Source organism: Dermochelys coriacea, chromosome 1, assembly GCF_009764565.3.
Source record: "Dermochelys coriacea isolate rDerCor1 chromosome 1, rDerCor1.pri.v4, whole genome shotgun sequence".
Lineage (NCBI taxonomy): Eukaryota > Metazoa > Chordata > Testudines > Dermochelyidae > Dermochelys > Dermochelys coriacea.
In genome coordinates this window covers 341,010,941-341,035,383 of record NC_050068.2, presented here as the reverse complement: position 1 = coordinate 341,035,383, position 24,443 = coordinate 341,010,941, and the positions used below count along the sequence as shown (strand labels likewise).

General features: G+C 42.9%; 1 long non-coding RNA gene across 1 annotated transcript in view; it reads left to right on the top strand.

Moving 5' to 3' along the window:
• Window positions 1-24,443, top strand: part of LOC122456891 — a 186,004-nt gene that overhangs the window by 116,472 nt on the left and 45,089 nt on the right. The window lies entirely within an intron of this gene.

Here is a 24,443-nt window from a genome sequence, read left to right as displayed (position 1 = left end):
TAGAATGTAATGAAAAGGTGTAATTGTTTGATATCTGACCTTATCATATTACTTAAAATGGGTAATAACCGTATTCGTGCCTGTCCTCATGAAGCTTTCTCTGCTGGGCAAATAGTCAATTCACAGAAGCAGTGCTGTGACTGTCGCACTATGATAATGGGGACTAGATTGTTTTTTGGTTACCATTCCACACTCCTGTCAGAAAGAATACTTGATTTGTTTGGGGTTTTTTAATTGCCTGAAGCATTGATATTAAGGGGGAGTCTGATAAGGCTTGGGTATCAGTCTGGCTGTTCTGCTGTTTACTAGGCAGACATGAAGTGCCACAGTGAAACTTTCTAAATATATATATATTCTTCAGCTTGGTTTTATTGGGGTCAGAATATATGGAGTAGGCTGTTAAGTGCTATGGAAAGTTCTTTCTAGGCATTAGGTTGCTCATCTGTTATGTGAGGGGAGGAGGAAAGCTCAGCTGTCATTTCTTAGCAGTAGCTGATATTAGTGAAGCTAAAAACTTTTACACAGAATGCCTAGGTTGCCTTTGTTAAAGAATGAGTTTGATTCTGTCAAGAGTTGCAGAATGTGTCAATGACAATTATTAGATTTGTATTGTGCACCTTCAAATACTCCTGCTTTCTAACAAAAAGAAAAGGAGTACTTGTGGCACCTTAGAGACTAACAAATTTATTTGAGCATAAGCTTTCGTGAGCTACAGCTCACTAAACCTGTCATCCTGCTTTCTAATGTCTTTCCGACCTCATCAATCAGTGAACATAAGAAGCATTAAAAAAAAAAGATCAATTGCTTGTCATATCACATTTTTGTATGACTTTCAGAGCCTGATTCTGCCAAGTTCTGAGTACCTGCAACCCCTACTAAAGTCAATAAGGAAGCTGAGCTTGTGGATTGTCTTACAGAAGGCTGTTTAACACTGCCTCACAGAGGTTTTTTGGTGGGGGCAGGGGGAGGCAGTACAAAATCTGAAACTAAGGCCCCCTTCCAAAAAAACTACCATGAGGGAGGCCCAGGGTGGGATTGGAGAATGAGCCCGCACAGCACTTGCCCCACAGGGACAGCTCTTAACCCTGGGGCTGGGCCTGGGCCCAGTTCCCCGTTCCAGGCATTGTGACCTGGTGCATGGGGTCACGGCAACACTCAGGTTTATGGTCACAATGCCACTCACTCAAATTTTGTCATGACTGAGGTGCGGGTGGGCCAAACCTGAGTGGAGCTGCAAACCAGTGCAACCAGTTGCATCACTATTCGGTTTCAGTACCATCTCAAACAGGGGATGATGAGCAAACTGCCCCTCCCCCACAAAGTGGCCTACACACGCCTAAACTTGATCAAATGGTTGTTTCATTTTCAAATTAATATTATTAATAATGATATATATTAGCTGTTTATGCCTTTAGGACCTGATACTGCCAACTCTTATTCACGTGAGTAACCACACTGAAGTCAATGGGGCTCACTGAATGAGTCAGAATTACTCACGTGACTAAATATTTAAAGAATTGAGGTTGGCCACCTGGAAGAATGCTGTCTTATGTTTACATAGGCTGAGAATTTCAGAGGAGTAAAAGGGAGTTAGGCTCCCAAATCCCATTGAACTTCAATGAGATTTAAGCCCCTAACTCTATTGGGCTCCTTTGAAAACCACATCCTTAATCAATAAAGTATTGGAGCCATCCATTATTTGCTTTGAAATTAATCAGCTCCATAGTGATACATCAGAGCTCCCCAGTTTTTAATCTACTTTGCCAAGTCTGCATTATAACCAAAGTATCTGGAGACCAAGTGAGGCTAAGCAGTGATCAGAGACGTTAAGCACGAAGTCTCTTTAGAAAACCTGGGTAGAGGAGGAGAGGAGGTGATGGTGGCTGTGCCATATGCTAATTTACATTACTTTGTGGTCTAAGGAATTTTACTTGTGCAGGTGATAGGTTAAGGTGCATTGGTTGGTGTTAGCAATTCTACGACAGACACTTTGTTACTGTGTCTATTTCAATCACACTTTAAAACTTTCTTCCTTTAGAATATTTTGCTGTAGAAAATTTACACTACTAGTGTGGAGAATTGTGCTATTTTGTATGAAATTAGATCGCTGTCACTCCTGTGTCTTATTTCTGCATCCAATAGCCCTGTCCCCAAAGTGCTAAGGTCCGCAAGGGCCCCAAAAGTCTCACTTTGTCCCCTGTAATCCTAACTTCCCGTCCATTAGAGGAGAAAAGTATTGAATTCAATATTCTTGCTATGAAAATAAATTTGTGTTCACTGAATATAAACTTCCAGTTAGAAGCTTATATGATATAATATGAGTAAATTGTAGTCTGTTGACATTACACAATACAGTTATAGGCCCCGATTCTGTCTGATAAAATAGTTCCTTTACACTATTTCAGTGGTGTAAAGGCGATTAAACGATCTTCATAACATACCCCTGTTATAGATGGATTCTCCTGGTGGCATGGAACTATCAAGGGTCTACACTATCTCCTTCCTTGTCCAACACAGGAACAGAGCATGGCAGAGTTTGGGCCATAATTTCTAAAAGTGATCCAGATCACTGTACTTTTTTAAAAAAAGCTCTTGATGAAAACATGAACTTTCTCTTTAAATGTGCTCATCTAAATAAAACAAATTGTATAATGCTGCAAATTATTTTAATACTTCCCTATACAAACTCATACAGCTTTAGGAAATATCTAGTTGAATTAAAACTGATCTCTATAAAAAAAAATTTCACAGATTCCTAGGTGTTAAAGGACCTTTTCGATAGTCTAGTTTGACCTCTTGCCTAACATAAGCCATAGTCCTTCCTATCAATACCATTGAAATAAGAAAACACCAGGCTATGAAAAAGCAATCTGTGAGGCGACAATTTTTAAGATTGTAGAAGAGAAACATTGCTGTTCTATGTGAAGAACTGTTATCATTAGAGCTTTAATAAAAGTTTTAAAATTGTAAATTTATAGGTTTCACTATAGAGCCTGGTCATCCATACCAGTAATCAGTCCATAATCCTGCTCATTTAGATCCCAGGAAGTATTATACTTTCCCCTCATTAATAAAATATAAAGGACAGCTCACAGTGATGTTATCAAACAAGCTAATTATCAATTAGCTTGCAGGAAAAAACAAGCTTAATCCTGCACTCTTCCCACACCTCCAACTCCCAGTGAAATCAATGGAAGTTAGAGGTTCTCAAGAAATTTAGAATCAGGCCTGCTGTAGCCAAATCCCAAATTCACCATGAATTAAATTGATGTAGGATTGCCTGCTCAGTTTTGCAGCTCTCCGTATATATGACCATGACTTCACTTGGGATCTGATCTGGCAAAGCATTTAAATCTGTGTATGGGCTTAAGTGCTTGCTGGTTTGGAATCATGCCAGTATCTCTAGCATTGCTGGCCTGCTGGTAGCCATGAGTTTTGTTCCATTCTGATTACTTTTTGGGGACCTGGCTCATAATCCTTGTGTGCTTCGGCTTGGAAGTATTGAAGACCTGCCCCCAACCTGCTGGATGCCTATGGATTTGTGGGAATTTAGAGCCTCTATATTGCTTCTGGTCCCATTTTTGCCATGCCTTCTCTTCCCCTGTCCCTAGTGGTAGTTGCCCCCAAAAACTCAAGAGGGGCCTCTAAGTAAGACCCTAGGTCTTCACAGAACTAGAAGGTGGAGAACACAGTGTGTCCTGCCCACCCATTCTTCCCCATGGCCTTCCAAGTCACAATTTCTCCACCTATTCAGACCATGGACTGTGGAGCATTCTTTGGTAGGGGGAAGCACCACAGAGCTCGGTAGGTAACCTACAACCTCTTGTCTCTCAGTCCCTGTCTAGCAGTAGCTGAGCCATATAGAGAGGTTCATGAGCCTCCTGCAGCCTTGGCTAATGGAGCTAGGTCTTTTAGCTCAGGCAGTAGAAGCTCATCCAGATGTAATTCCTGCTGCTGACAATTCACTCAAGGGGCCAGCATCAGGCCTTGTTCATATTAGGAGAGTTGACCCAGTATAGGCATAGTGGTGTTGGTAAACCAGCAGAAATCTCCTGGTCTAGATGCAGGTATATCACTAAAACTGTACTTATGCTGGTTCAGGGAACCAGCATAAGCTCTGCTGGTATAAGTACAGTTTACTTGTCCACACTAGGGCTTTTAAGGTGGGTAGAAAGCTGGCTAGATTGTCGGGCTCAACGAGTAGTGATCAATGGCTCCATGTCTAGTTGGCAGCCGGTGTCAAGTGGAGTGCCCCAGGGGTCGGTCCTGGGGCCCGTTTTGTTCAATATCTTCATAAATGATCTGGAGGATGGTGTGGATTGCACTCTCAGCAAATTTGCGGATGATACTAAACTGGGAGGAGTGGTAGATACGCTGGAGGGGAGGGATAGGATACAGAAGGACCTAGACAAATTGGAGGATTGGGCCAAAAGAAATCTAATGAGGTTCAATAAGGATAAGTGCAGGGTCCTGCACTTAGGATGGAAGAATCCAATGCACCGCTACAGACTAGGGACCGAATGGCTCGGCAGCAGTTCTGCGGAAAAGGACCTAGGGGTGACAGTGGACGAGAAGCTGGATATGAGTCAGCAGTGTGCCCTTGTTGCCAAGAAGGCCAATGGCATTTTGGGATGTATAAGTAGGGGCATAGCGAGCAGATCGAGGGACGTGATCGTTCCCCTCTATTCGACACTGGTGAGGCCTCATCTGGAGTACTGTGTCCAGTTTTGGGCCCCACACTACAAGAAGGATGTGGATAAATTGGAAAGAGTACAGCGAAGGGCAACAAAAATGATTAGGGGTCTAGAGCACATGACTTATGAGGAGAGGCTGAGGGAGCTGGGATTGTTTAGTCTGCAGAAGAGAAGAATGAGGGGGGATTTGATAGCTGCTTTCAACTACCTGAAAGGGGGTTTCAAAGAGGATGGCTCTAGACTGTTCTCAATGGTAGCAGATGACAGAACGAGGAGTAATGGTCTCAAGTTGCAATGGGGGAGGTTTAGATTGGATATTAGGAAAAACTTTTTCACTAAGAGGGTGGTGAAACACTGGAATGCGTTACCTAGGGAGGTGGTAGAATCTCCTTCCTTAGAGGTTTTTAAGGTCAGGCTTGACAAAGCCCTGGCTAGGATGATTTAACTGGGACTTGGTCCTGCTTTGAGCAGGGGGTTGGACTAGATGACCTTCTGGGGTCCCTTCCAACCCTGATATTCTATGATTCTATGATTCTATGATGATTTTGCTGGCATAGCTATGTCGGTAAAAAAATTCACACCCCTACCCAATATAGCTATAGCAGTATAACCTGACATCAGGAATTATAACATTCAAAAACCAGTAGGAGAACACTTCAATCTCCCTGGTTACTCAATAACAGACTTAAAAGTGGCAATTCTTCACCAAAAATCTTCAAAAACAAAGTGAAATTGCAGAACTGGAATTAATTTGCAAACTGGACACCATCAAATTAGGCCTGAATAAAGACTGAGAGTGGGTGGGTCATTACAAAAATTAATTTCCCCCTACTGTTACTCACACTTTCTTGTCAACTGTTTGAACTGGGGCACTCTCATTACCACTACAAAAGTGATTTTTCCTCCCTTGGTATTCTATTATTAATTGAATTGTCTTGTTAGACTGAGCCCCCACTTGGTAAGGCAACTCCCATCTTTTAATGTACTATGTATATATATAAGTGCTACTGAATTTTCCACTCCATGCATCTGATGACGTGTGTTCTAGCTCACAAAAGCTTATGCCCAAATAAATTTGTTAGTCTCTAAGGTGCCACAAGGACTCCTCGTTGTTTTTGCTGATACAGACTAACACTGCTACCACTCTGAAAAGTATAACCTTGAAGTGTAGACCAGATATTTTGCATACTCAGAGGAAGAGTTCATACATTGAGATCCCCTCCATGTGCAGTGGATGAGTGGGAACCAGTCCCACTCACTGAATTTTTAAGTAAACTGTGATTGGAAAAAAATGTAAAGGAACAAAAGTTTTCCAAAGGACTTTACCCTTACATGTCTTACACCAGAAACAGATGGCAGGGTAAGTCCAGTGGTGATGTTTTTGTGTAAACCAAACTACTGATTCTCACCTAAATTCTTTGCAGTCACTTCAAAAGAGTCATGGCTTGTGTGAAACAAGCAAGTGTTTATTTCTGTCTCAAGGTTTTTCTTCAGCACCCTCCACTGTACGGCATATGCAGAGAAAAACATCCCAGACTTTAAAATCTGCTGACTTTTCCAATAAGTCTATTTTAATGTTATCTCTTCCATCACACTACTGTACTAACTGGCATCACACATTCACAGCAAAGTCCTGCATGGCATTTTTTAACCATAGAGATTACAAACATGCACTACTTCGTGGGCAGATTCACGTTGCCACAAAATTGTATTTGTTAATGTAGCTGTGAAAATACATTGCGCCTGCCATCTCTTAGCTCAGGGATTTTACATACGGCTAAGAAGAATTTAAGAATGCCTGCAAAATGGGGTTTGGTTGTATCGGCTTAGCTTTAGAGGGAAGAGTGTTCTATAAAATTCTTACCCGTAATTGGACACAGCTGACAGCCTTACTTAACTAGTGCTCACGAATGAATGAACAATGAACATATTCTGCCTCTTCTCACCCCAGAAGAATGGCCATTCCAGATCAGATGCCAGATGTTAACGCTATTGTGCATAGCCTTGTTCTAACTGCAGGTGAGACAAATGTGAAGCATTTAGGGACATTTGCTAGTCTGCAGATTTAAAAAAAAATCATGCATGGCATTCTAAAGAAATACATATATTATTCCACATGCTGCATGCAACGCACAACTTTCAAATGTAGGCTATTCTATAGATGTATACTTATGCAATAAATGTTCTATTCTACTGTTTTATTTTTATGCCACAAATTGTACTGGATTCTGCTGGGTGCTGCTTCCATTGAAGTCATTGACAAAACTCTATTGGCTTCAGTGGTATTAGGATTGGACCAACTGTTCAAAGTTCAGGAACCTAATCAAGCTATTAAAGCTTAGACACAGTGACGACATAACTTTTCCTCCCTCTGATTTAAGTCCTGACTTAGGGCTTGATTCAGATCAATAGGAGCCATTCAGCTGATTTCAATGGTCATTCTAGTAAAAAGCAGCAATAATTGCACAGGCTGTGATCCAGCAAAGCAGAACTAGATGGCAGGGTAGTCATATGCTTAACATTATAGCACGTGTATAGTCCCATTGGCATGAATGGGAGTACACACATGCTTAAAGTTAAACAAGCACGTAAGTGTTTTGCTGGATCCATAGCTTCTCATTCCATATCCTCTGTTAAGCAAAATAACTGGTGGAATCCAGAGATGGCCCAAACATAAGCCCTGAGCAGCCATAAATTTTGGTGAAGTTTGGACTTATGTCCAGGTTTTGTGGCTGACATAATTCTGTAAGCCCCAATTTCAGCAAAACGCTCATATCCATGCTTAAAACTTTAACTTTGACATCAGGAGAATTACTCACATATGTAAAATTAAGCATGTACTTTCCTAGACTGGGGCCAAAAACATCCAAGGATTCCACCACCCCCATAAATTCTGGTGAAGTTAGGATCTGGTGCTACACTTCTCTGATCAGTCCCACTTCTGGTTGGAATCTGATTTTTAAAAAAATCAATATAATGATCCCAATGCAAATAGGAAAATATTTCCATTTGTAATCAAAAGTACGTAATTGCAGCCCTAGTCAGCAAAACACACAATGCATCCTTAATTAGAAAATTTGCTTAAAGTGAAGCATGTGCTTACGTGCCTTGCTGAATTGGGCTGTGATCTTCTGAACTATCCTGCTTTCTTGAAACTTACCCTTGTGATGATTTGGAGGTTTTTCTGTTCCCATCACACTGCACCTGTTGTTTCCCCAATTTTCATGCTGTCAGAAGTATGAGGGCCAAATTGAAAATACTGGTGTTTGTGAGTGTGTAATCTTTTCAGTGCAGACTTTGTTCAGAGTAGGTGCATGATAGTAATGATGTCCAGCATAAGGCCAAATCCTAGAACTGCCCCCAAAGCTGATATGCTCATACTCTGCAACAGTAGCACTAATTCCTATTCTGGCCAACAGCAGCTGAATGTGTTGCTCACCGTGAGGTTTATTCCTGCCAGGAGTGTGTATGAGGTGCATTAGACCTGTGCATTATGCCTATAGCTGGATCAGAGAATGTAGCTCATAAATAGGCAACCTATAATGTCCCCAAGCCCCACATCCAGTTCCAGAATTCCCTTCTGCAGCTCCTACAATAGAGGACCTGTGAAATGGCCTTTCCATGAATTTTTGCGGGGAGCCAAAATAGAGGTGGCTAAGTTCCACCTTACACTCCTCCAGCTGGTTACAATTTTTCTGACAGGCACTTATGTGCAGCACCTGGAAGAATTTGGCCTATTGTGCCCATAGTCATCATTCATGTGACTCCAGTGAAGTTATATCCTTCAGAGCTAGGGCCAGGGCACTGAGCTGCAAACATAGGCTGGTGTTTAAAGGATCAGTGGAGATCTCTATTAGCAAGTGAATAAAAACACAGATGCACAATGTATTAAACCAAGCAGTAAATTTGTCTAAAAATAAATTATTACCCCATGTCCAATAACAATTAGTCAAATGGTAAGTATGTATTATTAGTCTGCATTCCATCTTGGTTACATGGGGGCATGATCCAAGTCTCATTCAAATCAATGGGAGCCTTACCTAAGGGCCCAACCCCACTTCACTGTGGGTTGGACTCAGGCCCTAGGAGTGGCCAGATCTTCAGCTGCTGTAAATCAGCATTGCTTTATTGAGCTCAGTGATCATCAGCTGAGAATCTGGACTAGGTTTTATATTTGAATGGCTGGTTAATATTAGACTTGGCTGAATAGTATTCATTGAGGGCCAGATTAATAGATTTTAAGGGACTATTATGATAATTTAGTCTGACTTTCTGCATAACACACACCATAGAATTTCACCCAGTAATTCCTGCATGCAGCCCATAACTTATGGCCGAGCTAAAACATATATTTTAGAAAGACATCCAGTCTTCATTTAAAGACTTCAAATGATGGAGAGTCCACCACATCCTTTACTCACATAAAGTGGCACCTTATTCCACAAGTAGTCTTGTGGAGTGAGGCACTAGAAAATGTGAGTGAGAGATCAGAATCAGGGCTGGACAAATATCTCAGATTGATGGTATTTTAGTGATTCTCTCAGATCTAATTAGTGACCCAGAGTGATCCGGACATTGTCTCTATATCAGAAAATCACAACTTTGCAGGCAAGTGGCCCTAATAAATCGGTTTCCTAGAAAGTAGGAAATATTTTAACATTACTAACTCCCCCTTTCTTTGGATAATATCATAATTTCTGCAGGCTTCTGGTGTATTAACCCATAAAATGTCTTCCCTTAGGAAGTCATAGAAGCCCCGTTGCTTGAGACGTTTATTCAGGCAAATATTCAGTACTGCTCATATCTTTCATTGGCAAGGTGATGGACGAGGTAAGGCAATAGAGCTCTCTCATACATAAAGATCACCTGAACACTATCCCAAACTTGAACCAAATTTTCTCATTTTTTTAATGGTGGGATAACATGCTTTTGTTCTGTACTTCCTGAGTTTGTCTGGGCATAACAGTGAAAATACAGAAGCTATTCTCACTGTACATCCAACCAGGTTCAAACCGCAAAGTACTAAAAACCTCTTATAAGTCTCTCTCAACACTTCTGGTTTCACAGAATCGTAGAAAGTAGAGATGGAAAAAAATCTCTGAGGTTAGCTACTGTAGCCCATCATCCATCCATACTGTAACAACCCTGGTAATGGCTACTAATGGCTTATTTGGTCTATGTTTGCATTTATACATGTGTTTCTCATAATACAAGAATGGGGGACATTCAATGGCATTGAAAGTCAGCAAATTTAAAATTGATTAAAGCAAATAATTTTCACACAATTCATATTTAATCTGTGGGACTCAAGCCTGGGAGCTCATCAGAATTTTAAAAAAATGATTGATTCACTGACTTCTAATTTATAGTCAAGCATGGTCTCTTGAGCAGAAGGCTGGGAGCTAGGATCCAGGCTCTCACACTGAGTCCTTCTGTGTATTTGGATAACACACTTACCCTTTCTACGTCAGTTTTCTCCTCTCTAAAATGTGAATGAGAATGCCTACTTATCTACCTCCCAGGGACATGAGAAATAATCATAGAATCATAGAAGATTAGGCTCGGAAGAGACCTCAGGAGGTCATCTGCGCCAAACCCTGCTCAAAGCAGGACCAATCCCCAACTAATTCATCCCAGTCAGGGTTTTGTCAAGCCTGACCTTAAAAACCTCTAAGGAAGGAGATTCCACCACCACCCTAGGTAACCCATTCCAGTGCTTCACTACCCTCCTAGTGAAATAGTGTTTTTCTCCTTGTTCTGTCATCTGCCACTGCTGAGAGCAGCCTAGCTCCATCCTCTGTGGACTCCCCCTTCAGGTAGTTGAAGGCTGCTATCAAATCCCTCCTCACTCTTTTCTTCTGCAGACTAAACAAGCCCAGTTACTTCAGCCTCTCCTCGTAAGTCATGTATCCCAGCCCCCTAATCATTTTCATTGACCTCTGCTGGACTCTCTCCAATTTGTCCACATCCTTTCTGTAGTGGGAGGGCCCAAAACTGGATGCAGTACTCCAGATGTGGCCTCACCAGTGCCGAATAGAGGGGAATAATCACTTCCCTCGATCTGCTGTCAACACTCCTACTAATGGAGCCCAATACGCCGTTAGCCTTCTTGGCAAGAAGGGCACACTGTTGACTCATATCCAGCTTCTCTTCCACTGTAATCCCCAGGTCCTTTTCTGCAGAACTGCCACTTAGCCAGTTGGTCCCCAGCCTGTAGCAGTGCATGGGATTCTTCCATTCTAAGTGCAGGACTCTGCACTTGTCCTTGTTGAACCTCATCAGATGTCTTTTGGCCCGATCCTCCAATTTGTCTAGGTCACTCTGGACTCTATCCCTACTCTCCAGCATATCTACCTCTGCCCTGAGTTTAGTAACATCTGAAAACTTGCTAAGGGTGCAATCCATCCCATCATCCAGATCATTAATAAAGATGTTGAACAAAACCAGCCCCGACCTACCCTTGGGGCACTCCGATTGATAGCAGCTGCCATCTAGACATTGAGCCATTGATCACTATCCATTGAGCCCAAAGATCTAGCCAGGTTTCTGTCCACCTTATAATCCATTCATCCAATCCACACTTCTTTAACTTGCTGGCAAGAATACTGTGGGAAACCATATCAAAAGCTTTGCTAAAGTCAAGATATATCATGTCCACTGCATTCCCCATATCCACAGAGCCAATTATCTCATCATAGAAGGCAATCAGGTTAGTCACGCATGACTTGCCCTTGGTGAATCCATGTTGATTGTTCCTGATCACCTTCCTCTGCTCCAAGTGCTTCAAAATGGATTCTTTGATAACCTGCTCCATGATTTTTCCAGGGACTGAGGTGTGGCTGTAATTCCCTGGATTCTCCTTCTTCCCTTTCTTAAAGATGGGTGCTATATTTGCCTTTTTCCAATCATCCGGGACATCCCCCAGTCACCACAAGTTTTCAAAGATAATGGCCAATGGCTCTGCAATCACATCCGCCAACTTCCTCAGCACCTTTAGGTGCAGCGCATCCGGCCCCAGGGACTTGTGCATGTTCAGCTTTTCCAAATAGTCCTTACCCTGTTCTTCCACCACTGAGAGCTGCTCACCTCCTCCCCACACTGCGCTGCCCAGTGCAGCAGTCTGGGAGCTGACCTTGTCTGTGAAGACAGAGGCAAAAAAAATAAAAAAAGCACTGAGTACTTCAGCTTTTTCCACATCCTCTGTCACTAGGTTGCCTCCCCCCATTCAGTAAGGGGCCCACACTTTCCCTGACCACCTTCTTGTTGCTAACATACCCGTAGAAACCCTTCTTGTTACCCTTCACATCCCTTGCTAGCTGCAACTCCAGTTGTGCTTTGGCCTTCCTGATCACACCCCTGCATGCTCAAGCAATATTTTTATACTCCTCCCTAGTCTTCTGTCCAAGTTTCCACTTCTTGTAAGCTTCCTTTTTGTGTTTAAACTCACCAAATAGTTCTCTGTCAAGCCAAGCTGGTTGCCTGCCATATTTGCTGTTCTTTCTGCACATTGGGACAGTTTATTCCTGCGCTCTCGATAAGGCTTCTTTACAATACAGCCAGCTCTCCTGGACTCCTTTCCCCCTCATATTAGCCTCCCGGGGATCCTACCCATCAGTTCCCTGATGGAGTCAAAGTCCAGGATCCGAATTCTAATTAATGTTTGTAAAGGGTTTTGAAGATGAAAAACATGGTGTACCCACAAAGTATTGTTAATATGCCATCATAAGCAATTATTAATCAACCTCGATGGTTGCATTCTTCTAATAGCTGTGGGCAGTTATTGTGTCCATTATCCTGCAAGCTTTTCTGTGTTGACAAACCCCAGTGGGTTTCACATGGGTGCCTGGCTACTCCCACACAGAACAGCATGTGGGATTGGGGCCTTCACTGTTGTTTAACTCTAAAGAGAGTTTGAAATAAGCCTGCTGAAGTTCTTATGTGAGCTCTTAGCCATTACTTTCATCCCTTGCCAGTCCTAGTACACTTGGAAGTTTAAAAGAGGACAGGGGACATAGTTAGAAATTTATGAGAGCAAAGATAGTGGATTAAATTTTCAAACGTGAATGTCCCAATTTGTTCATGCCTGACCTAAACGAACAGAAACTCCAATATATGTGCATGAACCCATGCTTTTTTCAAGTAAATCCTCATATGCATGAGCAATTTGGGTTTGGAACGCATTCATCAGTCTGTGCTTACGCAAAAAATATGAACGTATGACTTTTGAAAACTCAGCCCAGTTTACTTTAAAAACTGTTGGATCTGCCATCTTGACAGCTTGATTCAGCCTTTTTTTTAAAAAACATTGTGAGTCTTCATATTTTCAGAATCCCTCAAAACTGATTAACTAGTCAATAGATCTACTTATCTGAAGTAATAGTGGCTCAGGTCTCATTGCATATGCAGGAGGTCCAATTTAGGGGAAAGTTATTTCTGGCAATGCAGTAGTCAGAATCATGAATGCACATTGGCTAATAATGCTGCTTTATTTTTTGTTTTTCTGAGCAGATATGGCAGTTCATGTTCCCACATTATTTTAGCAAATGAACATTGCAGACTTACCAATAAGTGATGCATTGATGAAAACATTGGGCCCTCAGTAACTTCCTCCATATCCCCTTTTGGCTCTTCCTTCTTTGCTCTTTCGAAGTTGATGTTTCCTCTCAGCACTGTTCTCCAGACAGATTCTTTCTTGAAAGTCCCTTCTGCCAGCTGTACCCTTTACTTTTTTCCCTCCTAAGGGACAAATGTGCTCCTAGTGTAAATGGGTAAAACTCCATTGAAGTCAATGGAGTGGATCCCATTTACACCTGTAGAGAATTTGCCTCTATGATTCTATACCAGGCCTCATGCAGTTTAAAATCATTCAGTGTTGGTTCCAGTGCATCTGTTAGACTGTAAAACACTCTTCATCTCCTATGGAGGATAGCCTTATCACGAGAGCTGTGTGGGAAATGGTTTCCCCTTTTTCTTGTGAAAATGTTTGAGATTTCAAAAAGTTTTCTGTTCCACATTGTGATGAAACCAAGATTTACCAAAAAAATTCATGAAAAAGAGAGAACTCCCCACCCCCAGATAACTGACAGACTGGTGCTTAGGGTCTTCACCTGGGATGTGGGACACGCAGCTTCAAATCACTGCTCTATCTGATTTAGAGAAAGGACTTGAGCCCAAGTCTCCCACATCCCTGGTAAGTGTTCTAATCAGTGGACTATAGAGTCAGACTCTCTGGCCCAATTAACACATAATTATTTATAGAAAGTGGAACAACTTCAACAGGAGAGACCCACCCAAGAACATCATGTAGCGTGCTGCTCAGGCACTCATCTGAATCAGGTAAAACAGGGAATTAAACCTGGGTCTCCCCCTCACAAGGTGAGTGCCCCTAATCACAATATTAATGGCTTTTCTGAAGTGGATGGCTCACTGTCTGTCTGACTGCCTCTCCTCTCTCCTCTTTCCCCCGAGAAACTTTCCCTAAGACAATGTTGTCAAAACTGAGCCTTTCTCATGACAAAAAAGAAAAGGAGTACTTGTGGCACCTTAGAGACTAACAAATTTATTTGAGCATAAGCTGTAGCTCACGAAAGCTTATGCTCAAATAAATTTGTTAGTCTCTAAGGTGCCACAAGTACTCCTTTTCTTTTTTGCGAATACAGACTAACACGGCTGCTACTCTGAAACCTTTCTCATGACAATTTTCAGTTTCAATGAATTGGCATTTCCTGATGGAAAAAATTGTTCTATCAAAAAATTCCCAATCAACTTGACTTGGCACTCAAGCCAAACTAGAGCTGAAAAAGCAGTAGAAACACTCATCATGGGACAATCTTGCATTGGCCGGGTAATACTTTATAGTATCTAACAGGAATTTTCCATCTTCATCTTCTGTGATCAAGTACAAGTATAAATTTGTAGCATTTTGATAGTGACCTCTTCAGCTTCTCTCAGTACAGACTTCTTCAGAATCCCATATAGTGTGGATCGCTTATTCCAGGTTTCTCTTTGAAGAAGAAATCTGCTGATGTGTCAGAGATTAAATGAGTGACTTATGATAAATTGTGCTTCATGGCTCTATATAGCACTGAAAATTATGCATTTTATGCTATCTTGTAAAATAACCATTTATCTAAGTAAACATATTGATTGCTTTCAGCTTCATATGAAAACTATCCTGGGCTGTTAATCTTAATTTAGCAAGCTGTTGACAGACAGGAAAGAAAAAGAGACGACTAACAATGATGGAGAAGAATCAGTTACTTAAATGTCAATAGGGGGAGTCTAAAAAATGAGCTCAAAGTAACAGACCAATTTGTTCTCAAGTGTCCAGTTTGAGATACAGACTTGGTAATTTTACCACCTTTCCCACATATGAAATGCAACTTTCAGCCTCTAAGGCAAACTGCATGGTGATGTGCTAATCTAATATCAACCCAACTGTTGCACGGTATATTTACGGAAGGAGTGATGTCCAGTGATTAGACCCAAGGTGAGGAACTGGGGGCTCAGCTTTCATGAATCATATTCCTAGTCTTCCTACTGACTTGCTGTGGGAACATGGGCAAGACATCTTGCCTTTGACATACTTGACTTTGTCCATCTGTAATATGGGGATGGTATTACAGGGCTATATTCTTTGCTGGGGTAACTCTCTTGAGGTTACTACAATGCTCAGACCCCAGATCCTTCAACAGAGTTGAATCAGGAGACAATCTGGCTCACTTACTTTACCCAGTTTACAGGAGCTTGGAGAGTCATAAACCAGGGTGTGATTTGTGCCCAGCTGTGGACAAGATACAGGGATGAGGGCAAAATGAACTTTTCCCGTCCCATCCCTCCCCCAGCCTCTTGATCCATCTCAGTGGGGAACAAAAGCACTGCAAGAGGCAGTAGTGTCCCAAAAACTGGCAGGAGTAGAGTGATTCCATGCCCCTACCCGCCTCTCCGCTGGTCAGTGTGTACTGCATGCATTTAAAACATAACAAAGCTGCCACGTCATTGTATATGCCCCTATTCAAAGTGTAGCCCCTCTGTACCTGCTTCTAGCTAAACACTGACACCACATTCATTTGCCCTAGTATCTGTGACACAGGGCGAGATCTCTGGAGCCTTTCCGGGCCCACAATGAGGGACGTGATTTAAAGCAACCATCTGTCTGTCTCTTAATATTTGAAATGAATAATCTCAAAAAGACAATTTCAAAGGACAACATCAGAGCAAAGTATTATTATGTTATATATTCCTGCTACCCCAAAGGTTTACTCTTCAAAAAATGAAGGAAATGTCATTGTCCTATACACAGTGTAACATAATTCACCATGGAGCAAAACATTGTAACTTGATACACATCTGGGCAGTGATTGAAATAATAACAGGCTCTTTAATTACTAAATGACAGTGGAGAAATAACATATTATATCCACATTTATAACAAATTAATCCATCATGATTAAAGATCTCACAATGAATACCAAATGAATTAATACATGATTGGCCTTTATAAGCATAAGCCTTTAAAATTATGCAGTATTCCATGAACACTAACAGTCCCACAGAAGAAAGTTGCATTGAGAAAATCTGTCTGTTGTACCAAAGAGTTTCCAACTTTATTTAACAGTTTGTGTGGAAGAACTCTTTTATCAGACTATTGATTTTAAAAAAAATTAGATAGCTTTCTAACACATCAGAAAAAAAATGTCCATAATTCCTCAAACACACAATGTGTAGTGGGATGGGGAGAATTACCATGATTTGACTAATTTTTTGAAAGACATCTGTCATTTTCAACTGTTGTAAGCACATGTTGTTTAGTAAGGAAATTTAATTAAAATGGATTTCTCATTTAAAAAAGAAAAAAAGGGCTTTTATATATCCCTGGAGTGTAATTTGTTTAATATGTTTACTTTGATTGAGTTGTCAAATTTTCTGAATCTAAAATATCCAAAATTAAATTGTTTCCACACTTTTTCTATATACCATTTTCTCAGCCAATTGTATTCTGTGGTGGTGGTTGTTTATTGTTTGTATTATGATGATGTGTAGTCTCCAGTTGAGATTAGGATGCAGAGAATTGGGTGCTATACAGATTATAATCAGAAACAACCCTTGCCTCAATGAGTTTACAATCTAAATCAGGGATCGGCAACCTTTGGCAGGAGGCCCAACAGAGAAATCTGCTGGCGGGCCAGGCTGGTTTATTTACCTGCAGCCTCCACAGGTTCGGCCAATCACTGCGTGCCGTGGGCCGAGGGATTTGCTGGCCGTCGCTTCCCGCAGCCCCCATTGGCCTGGAACAGCAAATTGCGGCCAGTGGGAGCTGCGATTGGCTGAACCTGCAGACGCTGCAGGTAAACAAACTGTCCTGGGCCACCAGCGGATTTCTCTGTTGGGCCTCCTGCCAAAGGTTGCCAATCCCTTATCTAAATAGTCAAAAGAGACAGAAGATGGGAGGGAAAACAGAAACATGGAGAGACGAAAGGAATTTCCTAATTCACACAGTAAGTCAGTGGCAGCTCTCCAGTTTAGTGATGTATCCACTAGACTACACTACCCTCTGAGCTTGAGCCTACATTTAGTCAACAGAAACATTCCCACTGATTTCATTGTTGCAGGATCAAGGCTTCTATGCTCAGGACTCAATCCTGCAACTACTGGGAGTGTGAAATGCTCATTGTAGTTAACAGTAGCTTCATGCATGGAAGCCTTTATTAGTACTAGTTACATCCTGGTAACGTGCTCAGTGCTGTTCAAAATGCAAAATACAGACAGCTCCTACTTCAAAGAGGTCACGGTATAGTCTGAGCTAGGTGGAACCTTGTTATGGGTTGAGTTAAACCCACCACCTAAGATAAAAAGAGTGTGTGAACCCAGCCAGGAGCTTTTGACTGAGTGGTGTTCTGTGTGGTGTTTGTGGGAAGGCAGAACAGAAAAACTGAGAGACAGAGATAGTCTAAAGGATCAGAGGCAAGCCTGGTGCCTGACCCTGGGTGGAATTTGGACCCAGGATTTTGCACGGTCTTTGTAAACAAACAAAACTGCAGCAGAGAAAATACCAGACTCCCTCAATCTCTACTTCCAGCTGGAACATCCTCAGGGCCCCAAAATTTGACTAGCTGCTCAGGCCAAAAGAGGTTACAATATAAGCAAGAAGAACAGAGTTCTAAGACCAAGCCTTTTATTTGTAATAAGCTACTTGCTATAACATTAACATGAGTCCTAAAAACATTAAACTATTTATACACAACTTCCTTAACTATAGTACATGAAAGGTCAGATTCTGATCTTAGTTATTAGAGTGACCAGATGTCCTGATAAAATCAGAACTGTCCTGATATTTAACTCTCTGTCCCGTGCCCCGACTGATGTAAGATCAGGACACCATTTGACAAACCAGGGTCCCTACCTGGCCGGCTCTGCACAGCTCCCCGAAAGTGGCGACATCGCCCTTTGGGTCCTAGGTGTAAGGACAACCAGGGAGGCTCTGCAAGCTGCCCCCACCATGAGCACCATCTCCACAGCTCCCGTTGGCTTGGAACTGATGTGGGAACTGCCACATCTGCTGGGAACTGCAGCCAATGGGAGTTGCAGGGGCAATGCCTGTGGGCAAGGCAGCATGCGGAGCCACCTACCTATGCCTCTGCTGGAGGGAGATGTCACCACTTCTGTGGAGCCGCCTGAGAGAAGTGTCATCTGGAGCCCACACCCCAGACCCCCCTCCTGCACTCCAACCCTCTGCTGCAGCCCTGAGCCCCCTCCCACACCCAAACTCCCTCCCAGAGTCAGCACCCTGAACCCTCCATCCTGCACCCCAACCCCTGCCCCAGCTCTGAGACCCTCCCGCCCTTGCAGCAGAGGCTGGGGCTATGCACCGCTGTCCTGTGACATGCGGCAGAGCCTGGAGCCAGAGCCAGAGCCGTATGTCCCCGACCTGTGGCTTGCGGCAGGACTGCAGCCGGGGCCATGCACCCCTGCCCTGCGGCTTCTGCTGGGGCCTGAAGCCAGGGCCATGCATCCCCGACCCGCGGCTTGTGGCGGAACTGCAGCCGGGGCTGTGCACCCCCGACCTGCGGCTTGTGGCAAAGGCTGGAGCCGGGGCCGTGCGCTCCCCTCGCATCTTCCTAGGACGGTGTGCCCACCCCCGATGTGCCACGATATTTTACTCTTGCGATCTGGTCACCCTATTAGTTATACAGTATATATCTAGAGTAATTCCACTGATTCCACATACTGGGACAACCGAAGACCCAGTATCTGTCCTGAAAACTTTTCACAATCTCAGTGAAAGCACATTCAGAAATAAAATTACAGTAGTTTATCTGAAAAAGGTACAGTAAATGTAGCATTTACTCTACTTGCTTAAACTGTTTTTAGGAAGGTGTGTGATGCAAACTCACGAGAGATGGGTCTAAATCAAAATGCTGACCACACCCAAAAACTTTGGAAAACTTTAGCTCTGGTGGAAATTTGATGGTGTATCTCTGATGCTAATGCCGCTTTGATGGCTTGTGCTGAAACTATGAATACCAGCAAGGCTTTAATAAGTGGGAGAGCAAGTGCACAAGAGAATGAACACCACTGTAGCTCACGAAAGCTTATGCTCAAATAAATTTGTTAGTCTCTAAGGTGCCACAAGTACTCCTTTTCTTTTCACTACTCAGAAAGACAGCACAATGCCTATGCACGACCCAAGTGATTGCATAGTCTTGTGCTGATGTTTACTCATAAATGAATTTTACCAACAACTGAAAAGGGTTCTCACTTAGAAACACTGACAGTGGTGGCATAGGTACAAGACAACTCCTTGTTTAAAGTTATTAATTCTGATCATATTTTTAAACTATGCCACCACCTTACAGTAGATGTTGTATGTCTGATCTCTACATTATCTATAGAGAGACAAGGTGGATAAGGTAATATCTGTTATTGGACCAATTTCGAGCCACATGGAGCTCTTCCCTATCAGTTATTTAGACAGCACCATTCATTGTAATATCTAGGGCAGCGGTTCTCAAACTTTAGCAATCTAAGGACCCCCATTTTGATTTAATTTTTTTCATGGACCCCAACACCCTGCTCAGCCCCAGGCCCTGCCCCCACTCAACCCCTTTCCCCAAAGCCCCATCCCACCTCTTCCTCCTCCTGCTCCACCCTGTCCCTCCTCTTCCCTGCCTCTTTCTGCCCCCTCCCCCAAGTGCACCCCATTCCCACTCCTCCCCTTCCCTCTCAGTGCCTCCTGCATGCCGCTGAACAGCTGTTCCCTGGCGGGCAGAAGGCACTGGGAGGGAGGGGTAGGTGTTGAGGGAGGGAGGGGGAGAAGTTGATCAGCTGGCCCGGCGGGCCCCCTGGAGTACCCTCGTGGAGCCCCAGGGGTCTGCGGACCCCAGTTTGAGAAACGCTGATCTAGGGTAATGTTTCGAAATTTGGGGTGTGGTGAGGAAGAACAATTGGAAATGTGCTGCGACATCTGCAGGCTGAGACAACATATCTAGCTTGCTAGACCAAGGTTTTATTCCCTACCTTGCACTCGGATAGGTCTTGGGTGGCACCTGTGGATGCCTCCCATCTCCAGGAGCATATAGTCTTCTGGTAAAGGGGTAGGAGGCGAAGGGGAAGGCTTGTCAAAGAAAGGAAGGGCAGGGCTATCGCCTATGACTTGAGAGACTTGGGTTCAAGTCACTGCTCCACCACAGATTTCCGCTGTAACCTTAGGCAAGTTATCTGTAAAATGGGGATCACAAAACTTCTCTGCCTCACAGAAGAGTTGTAAAAATAAATACATTAAAGTAAGGGTGCCATGTAATAATAATATATAGATAGGGAGAATTAAGGAAAAACTGAGAAGAGGGAGCAAAACCCATACTGAGAAGAAGACAACAGAGAGAGACAAGAAGAGACAGTAACCTCTGTGCCAGGACATGGCTCTAATGGATATGGAGTAGTTGTCCCATCTGCCAATCCATACTTAGGGGGTCACCTGCAAAAAAAAAAAAGAGTCTAGTATCTCATAAGGGGAATTTTGTCTAAGGAAAGTCTGCAGGATCAAGCTCTGAGTCTAAAGAGCTTTTGAGAGAGTATAAACAATCTTGCAATTAATGGAGACATTTCTCCCGCTAGCACAAATAGGTTGCTGTCTTCTAAATTAAAAACAATTCCGCCTTAGGAAGAATTGCCAAAGAATTTGTACATTAGAAGTCTCAGGAGACGCAGCTTTTGCACATTGCCTTCGCTGGGGAGGAGTACATGCTTATCCTTCAGGAAGTGTCATCTGCCAATTATGACAGCTACATATTTATATTTATTTATGAATTTACTACTTACAACTGTGGCTAGTTAACTCTACAGTTCCCTGGAAAAATCCTTGGACTGTGGGTTTGCATAATAGTAAAACTTTCAAGAACAGCTTTCTCTCTTCGTTTTATTTTTATTTTGCACCCCACTGATTTATACACGAGTACTTTAAAACTGGACTGAGTGGTCATTATTCTAACTGCTGTGCATGCAGAAATATATATTCAGTATAAATTAACATGCTGCACTCTTGCCTGGGGTGACAATAGTACTGACTGTACCAAACACTGCATTGTGCTAAAGTTCTCCACCAAAATTGTGCCTGACCCTTCTACAGGGGTGCCAATGTAGTCTTATGTAGAGTAGGAAGGATGGTCAACATTACTGGAAAGGGCACTGTACTGGTACTCCAGAGACCTCAGTTTAATTCCTGATTCACATACAGACTTCCTGTGTGAACCAGGGTAAATCACTTAATCCAATGGTGGGCAACCTGCAGTCCATCAGGGTAATCCGCTGGCGAGCCGCCAAACAGTTTGCTTACATTTGCACGGCCACCCGCAACTCCCAGTGGCTATGGTTTGCCGTTCCCAGCAAATTGGAGCTGTGGGAAATGGCAACCTGCACGTCCCTGCAGCCTGCGCCACATCCCGGAGCTCCCATTGGCCAGGAATGGTGAACTGTTGCCACTGGGAGTTCCAGGCGGCTGTGCAAATGTAAACAAACTGTCTGGCGACCCGCCAGCAAGCCGCAGGTTGCCCACCACTGACTTAATCTATCTTGTGTTTCAGCTCCACATCTCTAAAATGGGGCTAATTCTTCCCTATTGCATTGGGCTGTTGTAAAGGTAAAAATCATTAATGGCTGTGAGTTGCTCAGATGCTATCTATGGGGATGAGGGCGTATCATTCTGTGTTACATGTTGCCCATACTTAAACTACAGAAGAGATGAGTCTGCTCCAAGCTAAGGCTATTAGCTGCAGAGGATAGAGGTCTTGGGTTCAATCTGTGGGAACACCCAAAATTACAGTGGTACTGCTGGTGTTATTTTATCAACTTTCTTGTAAAACAGCAACCTTGGCTCAGTGTGTTTTATAATAAAAAGCACAGCATAAAGGGAGGAGTTGTCTGTTATTTGAGACACAAATGAATGAAATGCTGGCTTCCTAAAGATCCCCTGACCTGCTTACTTGATCCAGTAAAGGATCTCTATTTTAAACAGAATGACCAATTAATTTCCTTTTTATTGTTAGCAACTCAACTTTCTGTTGCACATGATTGAAAAAATTGTGGTATAGTAAAATATGGACTAGCCTTGCAGTGGAAAAGCTTTCTACACCAGATACATAAACAAGAGAAGAGCCAAAAAGAGGATAGTATTTAGAAATTTGGCCACCCTTTCTAGCATACTCAGAGGAGGAGGAGGATTCCCCAGCCAACAAGTCAGAATTTTTAGCGAGGTTCTTTGAATATTAACCTGGGTTAATAGAAAGTTAGAGAGAGAGAGCAATCTACAAAAAGTATTAAATACCATCTGAAATGGAGAAATAAGTGACCAAATTCTGATTTCAATTATGCCAGATTAATTTTGGAGTAACTCAGTTGCATTTATCCATATGCATTGTGAGACTGGAATTCAGGCTAAGGAGGGATAGTGCCAGTGGATTTTTGTACTTTCTTGTCTTATGTTGATTTTAGAGTATCTTAAAGTATTAAAATTGGTGATTTTTCAGAGCGGGGAAGGCCGAGAGCAGATAGCAGCAGTTGAGAAGGAGATCCAGTGATGGAGTCGCACCTCAAGGCGAGTGAAATTCCAAAAGCCAAGGCAGCACCATTGCTCAGTGTGCAAGTGATTATTCCCCTCTGTTCGGCACTGGTGAGGCCACATCTGGATAATTGTATCCAGTTTTGGGCACCGCGCTACAGAAGGGATGTGGACAAATTAGAGAGAGTCCATTGGAGGGCAACAAAAATGATTAGGGGGCTGGGGTACATGACTTACGAGGAGAGGCTGAAGGCACTGGGGTTATTTAGTCTGCAGAAGAGAAAAGTGAGCTGGGATTTGATAGCAGCCTTCAACTCCCGAAGGGGAGTTCCAAAGAGGATGGAGTTAGCTGTTCTCAGTGGTGGCAGATGACAGAACAAGGAGCAATGGTCTCAAGTTGCAGCTGGGGAGGTCTAGGTTGGGTATTAGGAAACACTATTTCAGTAGGAGGGTGGTGAAGCACTGGAATGGATTACCTAGGGAGGTGGTGGACTCTGCATCCTTAGAGGTTTTTAAGGCCCAGTTTGACAAATCCCTGGCTGGGATGATTTAGTTGGTGTTGGTCCTGCTTTGAGCAGGGGGTTGGATTAGATGAGCTCCTGAAGTCTCTTCCAACCCTAATCATTAATCTCCCAGGAATAAACTCCATTTTGCTATCATTTTTCTAAGTCCTCCAGTTGCTTCACGTTAAAGGGGCTCTTTCCCTTGCTTCCACTTGTCTCCGCTCACTGTACTAGCATGGATCAGACACCACGTATCCCTGGTCAAATCGCTTGGTTGTAGCTACCTGGCTAGTCAACCTAATTCCATCTCACTTCTGCCTCTGTGTGAACATGTCCGTTTCTCATGGACTGACACCCCCCTCCCCCGACTAAAGGGAGTTAGCTAACAGAGATCACTTAGGTAAGTTGTATGCTGCCTAGCTAGAGGCTCTGTGTGTGTGTGTGTGTGTGTGTGTGTGTGTGTGTGTGAGAATTTGTATTGGCAGTGCAGAAATAGAAGTGGATTCTGTAGCTGAAAGTGTACCAAAAAACCCCACTGAAAAGATAAGGTTTTGACTTGAATTCCCTCAAAAAAAGAAACTCAGTATTAGAACTTAAACTGCAACTTGAACTCCACAGGCTGCAAGTAAAGAATTGCAGCAAGTGCTGCTTAAGGCTGAAGCTTATGTACTGTCCAAACAGCCTGGCAACACCTCAGTAAAACACACTGAGCCATTACGTTTCAGTTCACTTCGGAGTTTCCTTGCTTTGGTGGGTTGCAAATATTCGCTATATTGTGATTTTATGATATTCAGTTATTTTAAAAGAGTATAGACTCCTAAGCCGATAGGGCTCAGACTCAGTGGAATCATTTTTCTTCACTGGGTAGAAGTTGAAGTACTGTCACAACAGTAAAATCATATTCCAAGGAATAAATATATTAATCACTTGCTTGCTTGAACTAGCATGTAGAGAATGTCTAACCTATTCTCTGCAGGCTGCACTGGCTCCCAATTTGTTTTTGGGTGTAATTCAAGGTGCTAGTTTTGATTCATAAAGCCATATAATGGTTTGAGTGCTTAGAGTGCTTCTCTTCCTATGCCCTGCCAAAGGAATCAACTGGGTCCCTTCTACTAAGGAGCCCTGCTGAATGCTGAGAGACTGCAGGCCCTCAGCTACAGAATGTACCTCTGTTGGCCTGACACCTCCAGTCAT